This window comes from Python bivittatus, unplaced genomic scaffold (genome assembly GCF_059951505.1).
Source record: "Python bivittatus isolate LINGU-HERP-01145 unplaced genomic scaffold, Pbiv_v1 ctg000700_np1212, whole genome shotgun sequence".
In the NCBI taxonomy this organism is placed as follows: domain Eukaryota; kingdom Metazoa; phylum Chordata; class Lepidosauria; order Squamata; family Pythonidae; genus Python; species Python bivittatus.
Window position 1 is genome coordinate 48,634,626 of NW_028277098.1, and position 12,015 is coordinate 48,646,640.

At 37.2% G+C, this 12,015-nt stretch overlaps 1 protein-coding gene across 2 annotated transcripts in view; it reads right to left on the bottom strand.

Annotated features, from left to right (window-relative positions):
* RAD54L (RAD54 like) overlaps window positions 1-9,115 on the bottom strand; it is a 64,218-nt gene extending 55,103 nt beyond the window's left edge. Inside the window, exons 1-2 of one of the 2 annotated variants that reach the window (XM_088154423.1) lie at window positions 9,009-9,115; window positions 5,915-6,073 (exon numbers count right to left, since the gene is read on the bottom strand). The gene's annotated coding sequence lies outside the window, so the exon portion shown is untranslated. Of the gene's footprint in view, window positions 1-5,914; window positions 6,087-9,008 lie in introns of both variants that reach the window. The other variant, XM_088154422.1, reaches the window with a different exon arrangement.
* Window positions 9,116-12,015: the final 2,900 nt, after the last annotated feature.

Sequence of the window (12,015 nt, forward strand, 5' to 3'; positions counted from 1 at the left end):
CACATTTCTGTTCTATCAGTCATCTGGTTTGCAAACTCAAACATTTAAAATCAGTTGAAACAACTGAGACATCCATGAAATGCCTGCTCACAGAAGTGCATTTTTAAGGCTTTCTCAAGGGGCACCAATGTTTTTAGTCCTTTTAATTCAAGGAAGGGGGTATGTTAAAACTTTAGAGGCAGTTGCAACAAGAGCTGGCTCCTTGCTTCTCTATACTAAAATGCAATTCCACGCACTCCCACCCAATCTTCACCTTCTAGATAAACTTTCTACATTTCAAACACTATAGTATGCATTTTCCTACACAATTTATTTCAGGGTGATCCGAAACAGTAACTCATGGGGTGGCAAGCTCTAGTTCACACCATGAACCAGTTGGGATCTATTACTGGTATGCTGATAAAGACTCTTGACATGTAATAAAAAAAGTGAGTTTTGACATAGTTTGAAAGTTTTATATAACAAATTCTGATTACACAATCACAGTAATTTCAGATATAAAGTGGGACATGGCAGTCTTTACACTAACAGAGCTACAGATTAATTTAAGGTGTGTACAAAGCAAGAGACTCAGTAAACACTATCTAGCAGCTGGAGGAAATATCACTTTAAAATCAGTAGAACATAAATGTTGCACTTGCTTGCATTTGGTCACACAGTGCAAAATCTCCATTATGGTCAATGAATCCAGAAGATGACAAATTCATCCTAGGATTCTACCTCATAATCTGCCTAAATAATAATAAACCTATTACAGTCGCTCTACAGTGAGATCGGCAGTGACAAATTTGAAATATAAATAAATAAATATAACTAAACAATCTTGCTTTTGGTGGCCTGCCATTTTGAGATCTCAAAATATATACAAGCAGAGCAGTTCTTGTAACAGTAAAATTGTTTAAGTCCTAATTATTTGAATGACACGATCATTGGCTGTTCCTTTATCAAATTGGCATCACATACCTGGTGTTGTTTAATTTATCTACACTGAGCATGGAGAAGATTTAGCTTCAATCCCTGTATGGATTATGATGATACCGTTTGTAGATTATTTAATTAAAAGTACTGAAGGAATAAGATAGACTCTTCTAAAACCTATTAGTTGTTTCAGAAATGTTGATAAGGTAAAGCTGATTTGTCCTTATAAGCAAACAGTGTATGCTAGCTTGCCAACAACTGAGATATCAGCATTCCAAAGCACCAGGTGATAAGATAGCTGTGAAATTAGCCAGCAATAAAGATCTCACTGAAACAATACAATGACCTCAGATGGACTTCACATTCCCCCAGTGATCCTCCAAGAATGAGATTGATGTTTGCATAGGCAACTGCATACAGAAAAGGCTGGCAGTGCTTTCTGGTCGGGCTCTTGTTCTTTCAGTACAAATAAGTAGCTCCAGTGGGGGAAAAAAGGTCATTGCTTTCATGCGCATCTGGGTGATCAGATGCAAAGGAGATTAGGTAAACTTCTGGTGGTTTTCTTTTTTTTTTCCTTCTGTGCATAGGCATCATGAGTTGCTACTTTGGAAACAGACTAGATGGACCAACAGTTTGATCCAGATTATTCTTATATTCTTAAAATGAGGTGAAATTACTGATATTACTCTGCTTCAGCACATCTGAGGTCTGCTGATTTTTTTTTTTTTTTAGGAACTTTAAGTTGACAAGGATAATGTACACTCTCAATCCACCAGAACTTTTCTGTCTATTGACTCAAATGTGTTGCTCTAGCCATAATTCTTCTAACTGGATAAAGAGTACTACTGACTTTTTGTAAAATAAAAAGCCTCTATATTCAAACACGGGACCTTACTTTCAAAAAGTTTAATACTTAATAGTGTTACTATAGAGATCATTGTTAGTAGGCCAAAATAGAAAATGACAGCACTATTTTTTTTAATTCATACAATTCAAATGGAAGGTTAAAGGCATTAATAAAAGGATACATTACTATATTGTATAAAATATGTAATAATTTATAAAAATATGTAACAATAAACAATAAAATATACAGTAAAAACAATAACAGGGAATAAAAACAGTAGTAAAATTTTAAAAATTAACAGATCATTAAAAGGTCCGGGGAAAATAAAGTGCCTTTATCTGGCACAGAAAAGACAATAAAGATAGCACCAGGTGTATGTCAGTTGGAAAGGTGTTCCTAAGTCAGGGGACTACTACTGAAAAGGCTTACTCCTGGGATTAATCTAAATCTGTACTACAAGCAGTCGTTTTATTCAGACATACTCCATGTAGATGAAACTCTGCTTTCAAGAACTTTGTTTACCAACAGCAAGGGTATACTATTTAAATATATATATATATATCTTTAGTCATTTAAACACAAACATTTTAAAAAGATCTAAGAAATCAAGATTCTAACAACAACTTTTGTATTTATTGGAGTAAACAGAAAGAAGAATTTAGCTTGTTATGTTTTGCAAAAAGATTAACTCTTTCTCAAATGGAATCAAAAGTAACTTTTCTGGTATATCCCAGTACTTCCCATCTTTTATACATCAATTTTTCTATAACAACAATTTTCCAGAATTTTTCATACCAGAGATCTAATGATGGAGGCTCTGAATTTTGCCAATATTGTGCTATAGCCAACCTTACCACAACCATCATGAATTGAACAGTTATGTTTTCAGTTCTTTGAGTTGTCTCACTAAATAATGATAGTAAGCATATATTGGGATCATAACTACATTTTCCAGTATCCATGCTGTTAATCTTTCTAATCCAGTGTTGTCCAAACTTGGCCACTTTAAGATGAGTGGACTTCAACTCCCAGAGCATGGCTGGCTGGGGAATTCTGGGAGTTGAAGTCCACTCATCTTAAAGTGGCCAAGTTTGGACAACACTGTTCTAATCACTTCTCACCAGAATCTTTGTACAACCTCGCAGGACCACCATACTTGCATATAAGTGCCTTTTGCTTCACCACACTTCCAACATTTTCATGGGACTCTCCCAGTAATTTTAGCAATTTGTATGGGGATATAATATTATTAATCACTTTTAAGTGTTTTTTTTCTGATCTTTGCTCATAAAATCATAAGGTGCAGTTCTTCTGAAGTGTAGCCCATTGTGCGCCTGAGATATGGATTCTCAAATCTGATTCCCATGATTCTTTGAGAGATGTTGATCTCACCCCAACAACTTCTAAAGGGCTATAATATATTTATTTATTTATATTTATTTATAGATCACATTTAATATATTCTGGATATTGGATCTTTAGAGAACTCTGAAGGCTCTAACATAAAATTTTCAAAGGCTGTTAATGATTGTAAAGCTATCTTCTTACATATTATATTTTTTACAAAAAGACTCATTTCATTAATTACTAGCCAATGAAGGTACATACATGCCAATTTCTGTTTTCAAATACCTTCTGGAATTACTTGACTGTTTATAAAATGTTCTCTTAGTTTTCTGTCTCCACACATTATTAGATAACCCTGCTAGGTTTTTGGGGATGCAGCCATAACCCATAATTGGCATTAATGGGGAGGGGGATGGAACTAAGACAAAACAGGAAATGACAGCACCATTTATGGAAAACAATCTGGATTTGCAACAAAATATTTCAATGGGTTTGCTATAGTCTTAGGATTCAAAATATAGGGGTGAAACTGAGAATGACATAATTCATGCTTACATAGCCACCACAGAATAGACCAGAACTGTATTATGATCAGTGACTAGTGAAAGAAAAGAAAAAAGAAAAGAAAAGACAGAAAAATATCCATATAGATAAGTGAATAACTAGGTAAATTTAAAATAGTATAAACAATAGACTCAAAACCTATAAAACCTGTTGAGCTGATCTAGATAACCAAACCTATAAAATGTATTATCTATAAAACATCTCTACATTATTTACTGCTTTACAGTCCTTAATTAGATCCACATAAAAATAAGAAAAATGGAGTGGAGAAAGTAAATCACTTTATGGCATGGAATATTGGAATGGAATGGAATGTAGAATTTAGCCTTGTTAAGCCTGCTAGTTTTTTTTTTTAATCCGTAAAACACTTATGCTTTTCTATGGTTTCAGAGCAAAACCTTGCAATTTGTGCCAAAGTAGTAGGTGCTGTATCATTCAGCAATAAGTGAAGGTAAAATTCAGAGGATAGCCCTTTAAACCCTTTAATCAGCACAGCTAAATTTCAGTGTCTAGCATGTTCATAAAAGGGAAAACTTAAAAGAATATGAGCCACTGATTCACATAGCGGCGATTTCAGCCTCTCACAATCAGTAACCCAACCTTCCAGTTCCATTACAGTTCGTTTATAATACATTACTCAAACTTCTTGGCACATCCCTGCTTGGTGAGGGCATTTTGACAATTTTTTCCTCAACCAGAAAGGGAGAATCCTTTCCAGAAGTACAAAATAGAAATCAAAGTGATGACACTATAATGAATTCATTGGGCCCGGTAGAATTCTAGCACCTGTTCAGGCAATGTGACACAAGGATAGTTCTAGAGAGAAGAGAAGCTAGGGATTCACTGATTTGCACACTGCTTTCTAAAAGCTCTTGTTACAATGGAATGTCACAGTCTTCCTGCCCAGATTCATGTTGCTCTGGTTGCAATTTTCATGGATGGCACCATACCAACCATAGGAGAATCTTGCTGAAGAAATAAGGACTGCAAGAGGCCCATTTTGGTGAACATTCAATTTTTAGTAACCAAATCCTAGTCTACAGTATTCAGTAGGGCTTAACTTCAGTTATGAATAAATAGAATTGGAACTATGATTTTGGATATATACAAATAGCAGTAGAAATCTCTGCATTTTACAGAATAGGACTATTCCAAACAGAGGAGCCAAGAAATATTCTGATGTTGAACAAAATTAGAGTTCTATTTATTGCTCCATCTTAAATTGTATTTCTTCCACCTGTTATATATTTACCCTGGTAAAATAAAGTTTGTGTTATCCAACATATATTCTATCAATATCAGACTCTTGCGAGCATCTTGTGGTATGTAGCGTTGAAAGCAGTGTTTAAGAATAAACATGCAAATAAACATGAAGAACAAAAGAACTTACAAGATATTGGTAATATAAAATTATTCTTTAAAACAAATTCTTCAGCAAGGCTATGTACAATCCCTTGGATCACTGCAAGTAAGAAATCCAATTTATTTTAGGCCACTGAAACTGCAGGATTTATTTTATTTTCCATCTCGCTGAAGTTGAACAGTGGCATCAAAATGGTAAGTCTCATAGCTAGGTTCTAGTCTGTTTCAGTGTATGATTATTATGGGATTTTCTTTAAAAAATGCTCCAAAGACTTCAAATAGAGAAATGGTAATATATGCATTTTATACAGTGGATAGCTCATGAACAAATTACTATTAAATTTGTAATTAAATCATATATTTAATGTATATGATAAGCTACCCCAACATTTCCAGACAGTATGGCCCCCTTAGCTAGGGTGATGAGAGCTGTAGTACAAAACATCTGGAGAGCACAAGGTTGGGAAAGTTAGGTATATGAGTGCTAAAGCCTAAGATTGTGCAGAATTGCCTGCATAAAACATGTGAATTTGTACCACAATTAACTATATGAAATAGGAGAGTGCATAGACTTTTGATCATAACACTCCACTGGGACTGGAAATGTATGTCATGCACACGCCTTGCAATTGCACTAAAAAGATGAGGGAGGGGACCCTGACCCCTCCCTCCATGGCATGAGCACAACTACAGACATTCAGGATATGAAACAATGAGGCAATACGTGGAGTGGAGGTGCATGCCAGCATGTCCTATGTATTTTAAAGTGGCTTTTCCCCCTGTCTCTCAAGGTCAGTCCCACATACCCCTACACACACTGAGTTCAATTCCAATAGCACTAACTACTTGCCATTTCCTTAGTTCGTTTCTACTCACCCTCTCTTTTGAGAGATGGAGTGTATGAAATGCCTTGTTTTTTCTCCAGTTCTTTGCCAACCGCAGTTATCACCACAAGTATCATTCATATGTCTGGGAGATCACATGACTGGATGGCGGACACTGTTTACCTTCTCTGTTCTATCACAACCTCCATTTCTGCAAAGGAATGCTGTGAGATAATTAGTTCTTTAGTCATGCATATCTTTGGACCATCATTCATATGCATGGGAACATAGAAAAGAAGATTAAAGAAGATTATTCATGGCTTGTCCACAAAGTCTCTTTCTCCCCGCCGGATAGCAGTTAGCAGAGAATTTGGCTTCCAATCAGCTGTTTCCCAAATTAACTTACAGTGGCTCTCTTCGTGACTTTTAATTCCTTTCCTTCCCACAGCAAAATACTTGTTTCTCATGGCACATATTCCCATCCCCACTGGCAGGCAGGCCTGTAATATTCATGCTGTTGCTTATCCTCAGAGCATATTTCAAAGCCAGTCTTACTAGTAAAAACACAGCACAAAAAGTCTGAAATGTATTTGACTCTGCAGTGCATTGAAGCCCAGACATCATGCCAGAAAATCCATCAAAAAATGGGGAGGGAAGGAAAACAGTGTCAAGAGGATGGTTTGGAATGTGTGTCATGTGTCCCCAATTTACACAGATGTGACAATACTGGGATAAAATAATTGTTGCTAATGGCTATGTTTGGACTGTCAAAAATTCATATCTTGTCTGCCATTATTTCTCATTTCTTTTATCTGATAAATTCCAGTTCTCTTGGACCCAAGCAATTTTAAACATGCAGCCTCTCCCTTTATTTCTCACATCTCCTTGAATTCACTCAGGCTGAGAGATTTATAAAGAAAAGCTCTTAGATATTGAATACCAGAATGAGAGAAGCCTCATTCCAAAATCTATTCAAGAACAGTTTAACTACCCTAGGTGGGAGCCAATGAATTATATCAATTCACTGATCACCCCATTTCAACAAAGTTTTTCTTCAGAGCCAGATACAAGAGCTTGCCTTTAGCACTTTTATGTGGGAGATTTATTAAAGTTCTCACAGCTAGTTGAAGCTGCCCTTGTGATGATTCAGTTGATTCCATACTCTGCATGCGGTTACACTCCTCTTTCTATAATGATACCTGAAGAAGACTAGTTTTTCCTTTGTTGTTACATGTTCCAGGCCAAACAGAGAAATCTTATGCTAATTTCCTCCTATTATACATAATGTAGCAAAGTTTTGCACAGCAGCTATGAATGTGTGCAAACAACTGAATTCTGGTCTACATGAACAATCAGTGTGCATGAATGGTCTACATGAATAATAATAAAATAATATGATTTGCTCCATCAATCCTTGGTCATGTATGTATGAACAATTAACGGTTACTTATTAATAGTTTAGATTATTCAATTTTACAGTATAATTTATTTCTGAATTGTTAATTTATTGCACTACAGGCTCGGTCTAGTTTTAGACTTCACTTATTAATTTTGTGGGTTTTTTTCCCCCTAGGTAATTTTAAATTTTAGTTTTTAGGCTTAATGTTAATAGAGTGCAATGCTGCATTATTTTACTTAAGGATGTTATACCTCCGTGGGTAGATTTTGTTATATCTTGTTTCAAGGTGGTGACTGACCAACCCTAGGTGTTCTGAATGATCAAAGTGGCCTGCAGTCAATGGTGCCTTTCTTGTTTCTCTAATTTTGAGGGTATCTTCAATGTTCTACCTGGTGATGGACAGGATTTCATATCAGTGCTTTCAAGCCTTGTTGCATCACCAACATTTCACCAGCTTCTGTTCTGTACTGCTGTCATTTCCCCAGCCTTATCACATCAGTATCATCCTGAAAAAGTACCCGCTGATCTACAAGAAAATAAATTTGGCCTGCCCATCAGTCAATCCACGAGTAAAACCCAGCAGTCTGCTTTCCTCTTCCCTTAATGAGACAAAAATATGGTTTTGCTCTTAATTATCTAAAGACTTGTGTGGCTAAGAGATTAAAGCATGCACAAAATTAATATGTGGAAATTAGTATAGGTGTGGGGGGGTGTGAGAATATTTATGCAATGAAGAAAGTGCTGAAGACAATTCTCTTATGGAAAGTACAATGATGAACTGCTATAGAATTCACATTATGTCAGCTTGTTGTACTGTTTACTAATATAAGTTATCAACCTATGGATCTCAGTAAGAATTACCTAAGGGCAAACATGTTACTCCAGCAAACATCAGTTGCCAGCAGGAGTAAATGACATTTCAGGTTCCTTCTTCTACAACTCTGTGTATTATGCAATTATTTTATGGTGTGGGCAGATATTGGCAGCAGAGAACTGGTGCACATCTTTCTCTTATTTAGCAATTCTTCTTCTCCGCTTCCTCCCCTTATCTGTTTTTCCTGATGCTCAGTTTACATCCAGGGGGATGAATCAGGTGCAAAATGACCTGGAAGAAGTTACATGCAAAGAAAGTAGCGGGGCCAGAGAAAGGTTATACATTGTGTCCTGCCAGTGGTGCCTTGGGAAAGGAGGGAAGGATATCAAAAAGGTCACAATGGCAGTTTTGATTACATGGTTTCAGCCTCTACCTTGACTTTTTTGACCACTTGGGGATGCTTCTGCTTCTTGCCCACTTATCCTCTCTATTGCATGGCCCCTATTCTGCATTAACTATGGGAGACTAGCATGAATATGTGTGAACAGGTACTTACTAGGTAATTAATAGTTCTGCCCTTAGACCTATATACTGCCACCATATCTGGTAAAAACTGGTTTTACCACTCCAGTACATTTATCTTATAATTTGACCCCCACTGGAGCCGTCTCTACGCTCCCGAAAACAATTGATTTTCCCAGCAAAAGCTTTTGTGGCTTAGATTCAACAAGGCAGACCAGCAAGTTGAAGAAAAATATGGACAGTAGCGATAGACACAAACAGTGCTGGAAAGGAAAACCAATTCTGTCTGACTGTGATAGGGCCAGTTAAATATGGCAGGGCTGTTTTGGACTGCAGATGTGAAAGGCTTCCGGACTTCTCCTATAAAACAGATGCACACATGCAACATTTCCCTTAGTTGTCATCACTGACCTTTTCCAGACTGGTTTGTTTATCCAAATAAGAACCATCAGCATCTTAATTGTTTTATGGGGAAGCACTGCAGTGGCTGCTCTTTTGCTCTTAATCCTCCATTTCTCTCTCCATGACTTATGAAGTGCTTAATCAGTCATTATGATTCACAGTTTAAAAAAAAAAAATTCCCCATGACAACAAATGCCAAGCAGAGGCATAAACAGACCCTTTAAAAAGCTATCCAAAATTGCAGGCAAGGTGCAATTATGCAGCACAGATCAACAAACATTACTAAGTCGGGAACATACCAGGCTCCTTAAATACCATACAGATACATTCCTACACAGCTCTAATACATAGGTTTCAGCCGATAAATGGCCATTATAATCAGAACAGGCCAAATGAAAGATTATACATAATCATGGCAACATCTGTCCGTGTTCACTTCCACTCCCCAATCCTATGAAAGTATGTTGCCAATGATCCATAATTATCTTCAAACCTGTTAACTTCACAGGGCCGAGAACAAAGAGTGAAAATCACTGCCCTGCTCTGAGCTGCCACAGTTCCTGCAACAACAAAAATCCCCTCCGTGCAAAATGGAAAGAAAGAAAAGATGTTTTAAAAAAGAAGGTATCAGCTTGAGGCTTTACATGCAGCTGCATCGTTCAATCTCATTCTCTTCACCTGGGCTGAGAGGAGATGAGCTGTCAAGCCAGCATACTTTTACAGCAATATTTCTCAATCTCAACCAGTGTAACGTGTGGACTTCAACTCCCAGAACTCCCCAGCCAGCATGCTGGCTGGGGAATTCTGGGAGTTGAAGTCCACACATGTTAAAATGGCTGAGATTGAGAAACCTTGCCTTACAGGATCTGGTAAGAGCACTGAAGCTCAGGGGTGAGGAAAGTTGGGGAAATGACCTTCCTCCCAAACTCAGCTCATTGTTTACAGATGAAAAGCAGATTCAGAGTGGTTCCTTGTGTCCTGCAGCTGAACTGGAAGTAAATTAGCTCAGCTGCAGAAGAGAGATGATAACACAGACCATCGGGACAAGGAGTCAACCCGGCAGCAAAAATTTCTCCTGTTGAAGTACCAAACAAATCATCACAATTTTGCACTGTAAATACAATGCGGTTGCAGACACACCATAACTTCAGAGCAATTTTGGCAAATCAACTGCTCTCTTCTGTTCAAAACTCTGGTTCCCAATTCCCACACGTAAGTATTAGCTGTCAATTTTCATACACTCCCAATGTTTCAATATACGTGGAAGCAGCAAGCTCTCAAGTGTTGGCACTACACTTTTCCAGAAGAGAGAAAGGTTTGCAATTATTAATTTGCATGTAGTGTATTCATTCATTCCCATATGTGCTCGTGCCTCCATTTAAGGTTGAATAAGGAAAACTGAGATTGATAGCAGCCTGTTAATAGCTTTATCCTTCCATTATTGAGTCTCTTCCAATGTATGGATTGAACTCTCAGAATTCTCAGCCCATGGGGTGATTGACTGTGCTGATGGGAATTCTGGGTCTTGTAACTTAATATATATAAAAGTCACCTAGCTTGTATCTTGCCTCTCTTTTGCATTAGATGATAGGATGGATGGATGGATGGATGGATGATAAATAGATAGACAGATAAGAGAGAGAGAGAGAGAGATTTTAAAAAAGAAGCACTTATGGGTTCCTCTGATTAAAACACAACCTGGTGAAGTGTCTGTGTCTTTATTCATTATTTATTTATCACATTTATAACACACTAAATCAACCACTTGATTATCAACTGAAGCAACATTTTGGTTATCCTCAACCACTTTCCATTTGAAATGTTGGACTCACAGGAAGGATCTCCCACTCTCAGCATTCTTTGCTCATCTCTTCCAGGAGCAACCCCTCCCCCAATGAGGCAGCCTAGCAGGACTTGAGCGTGATATCTATATATCTATATATCATCTATCTATCTATCTATCTATCTATCTATCTATCTATCTATCTATCTATCTATCTGTGTCTCCTGCTATATCAGTGCAGACAGTAAAGGCAAGTCGTGAGAATAATGTATATGTTTAATTTGCATGTTTGAAGTAATTATCACATATATGTTGATATAGAAATGGTTTGGTTGAGATGGCAGTCAACCGAGAACAATTCAAATTTGGCAACTTTAAAATGATTTCTTTTTAAGGAGGACTAGGAATAAGAGGGAAAGGGGTGGCATAAAACTATATCCAGAATTTGTAGAAAACAATTCACTCTATGAATAATGAACATCTGAATTTTGTGTTGCTGCTGATATGCTCCAGTCAGTATAGCTGTAGATCAGCCCTGTGATCTAAGACAGAAGGTAGAAACATAGAGGACACAAAGCATCCAGTCCCTTCTCTGCCAAATCAGTGAGCTGAGACAAAAGGTCACTACCTCTATCTGACTTGTAAGAAAGATTGTAACTAAATCAGTGACATACTGTACTGTTCTGTGGCCAATCTGTATCCATCTAACAGCTGGATGGTAGGAACAAGGACAGATACACAGATTATATGATAACTGCCAGAGTTCATGGAATAAAACACTCTTTCCACCAGTACCCATTCATACTGCGTAGGTGGAAAAGCAATGTCACCATTTCACATACAGACTCGGCACCTAATGTGGTGCCAAGGGTACTCAGCCCCTGCTTTGAATTTATTGCTTAAAAAAGAACAACAACATGCATATAAGTGTGTTTTGGGCTCGTAGGCCAAATGACATCAAGTATCTACCTCCCTTTTCCCTTGTGCACAATCATTGTAACAAGAGTGTGTCAGGATCCATAGGAAAAGTAAATTAATTGGGGAGGAAGGCAAATAAAAGTAAGCCAGATGTCACCTCTGTATGGGTGCTCACTATATTGGCAAGTGAATAAATGTGTTCCCCAAAACTGTTTTTGATTAGTTTCAATATTGAATATACTGTCCCATTGCATCCTGAATATCTTAACAGTCACAATCTATTTACTGAATAAATATTCATTTTTGTTATTCAGT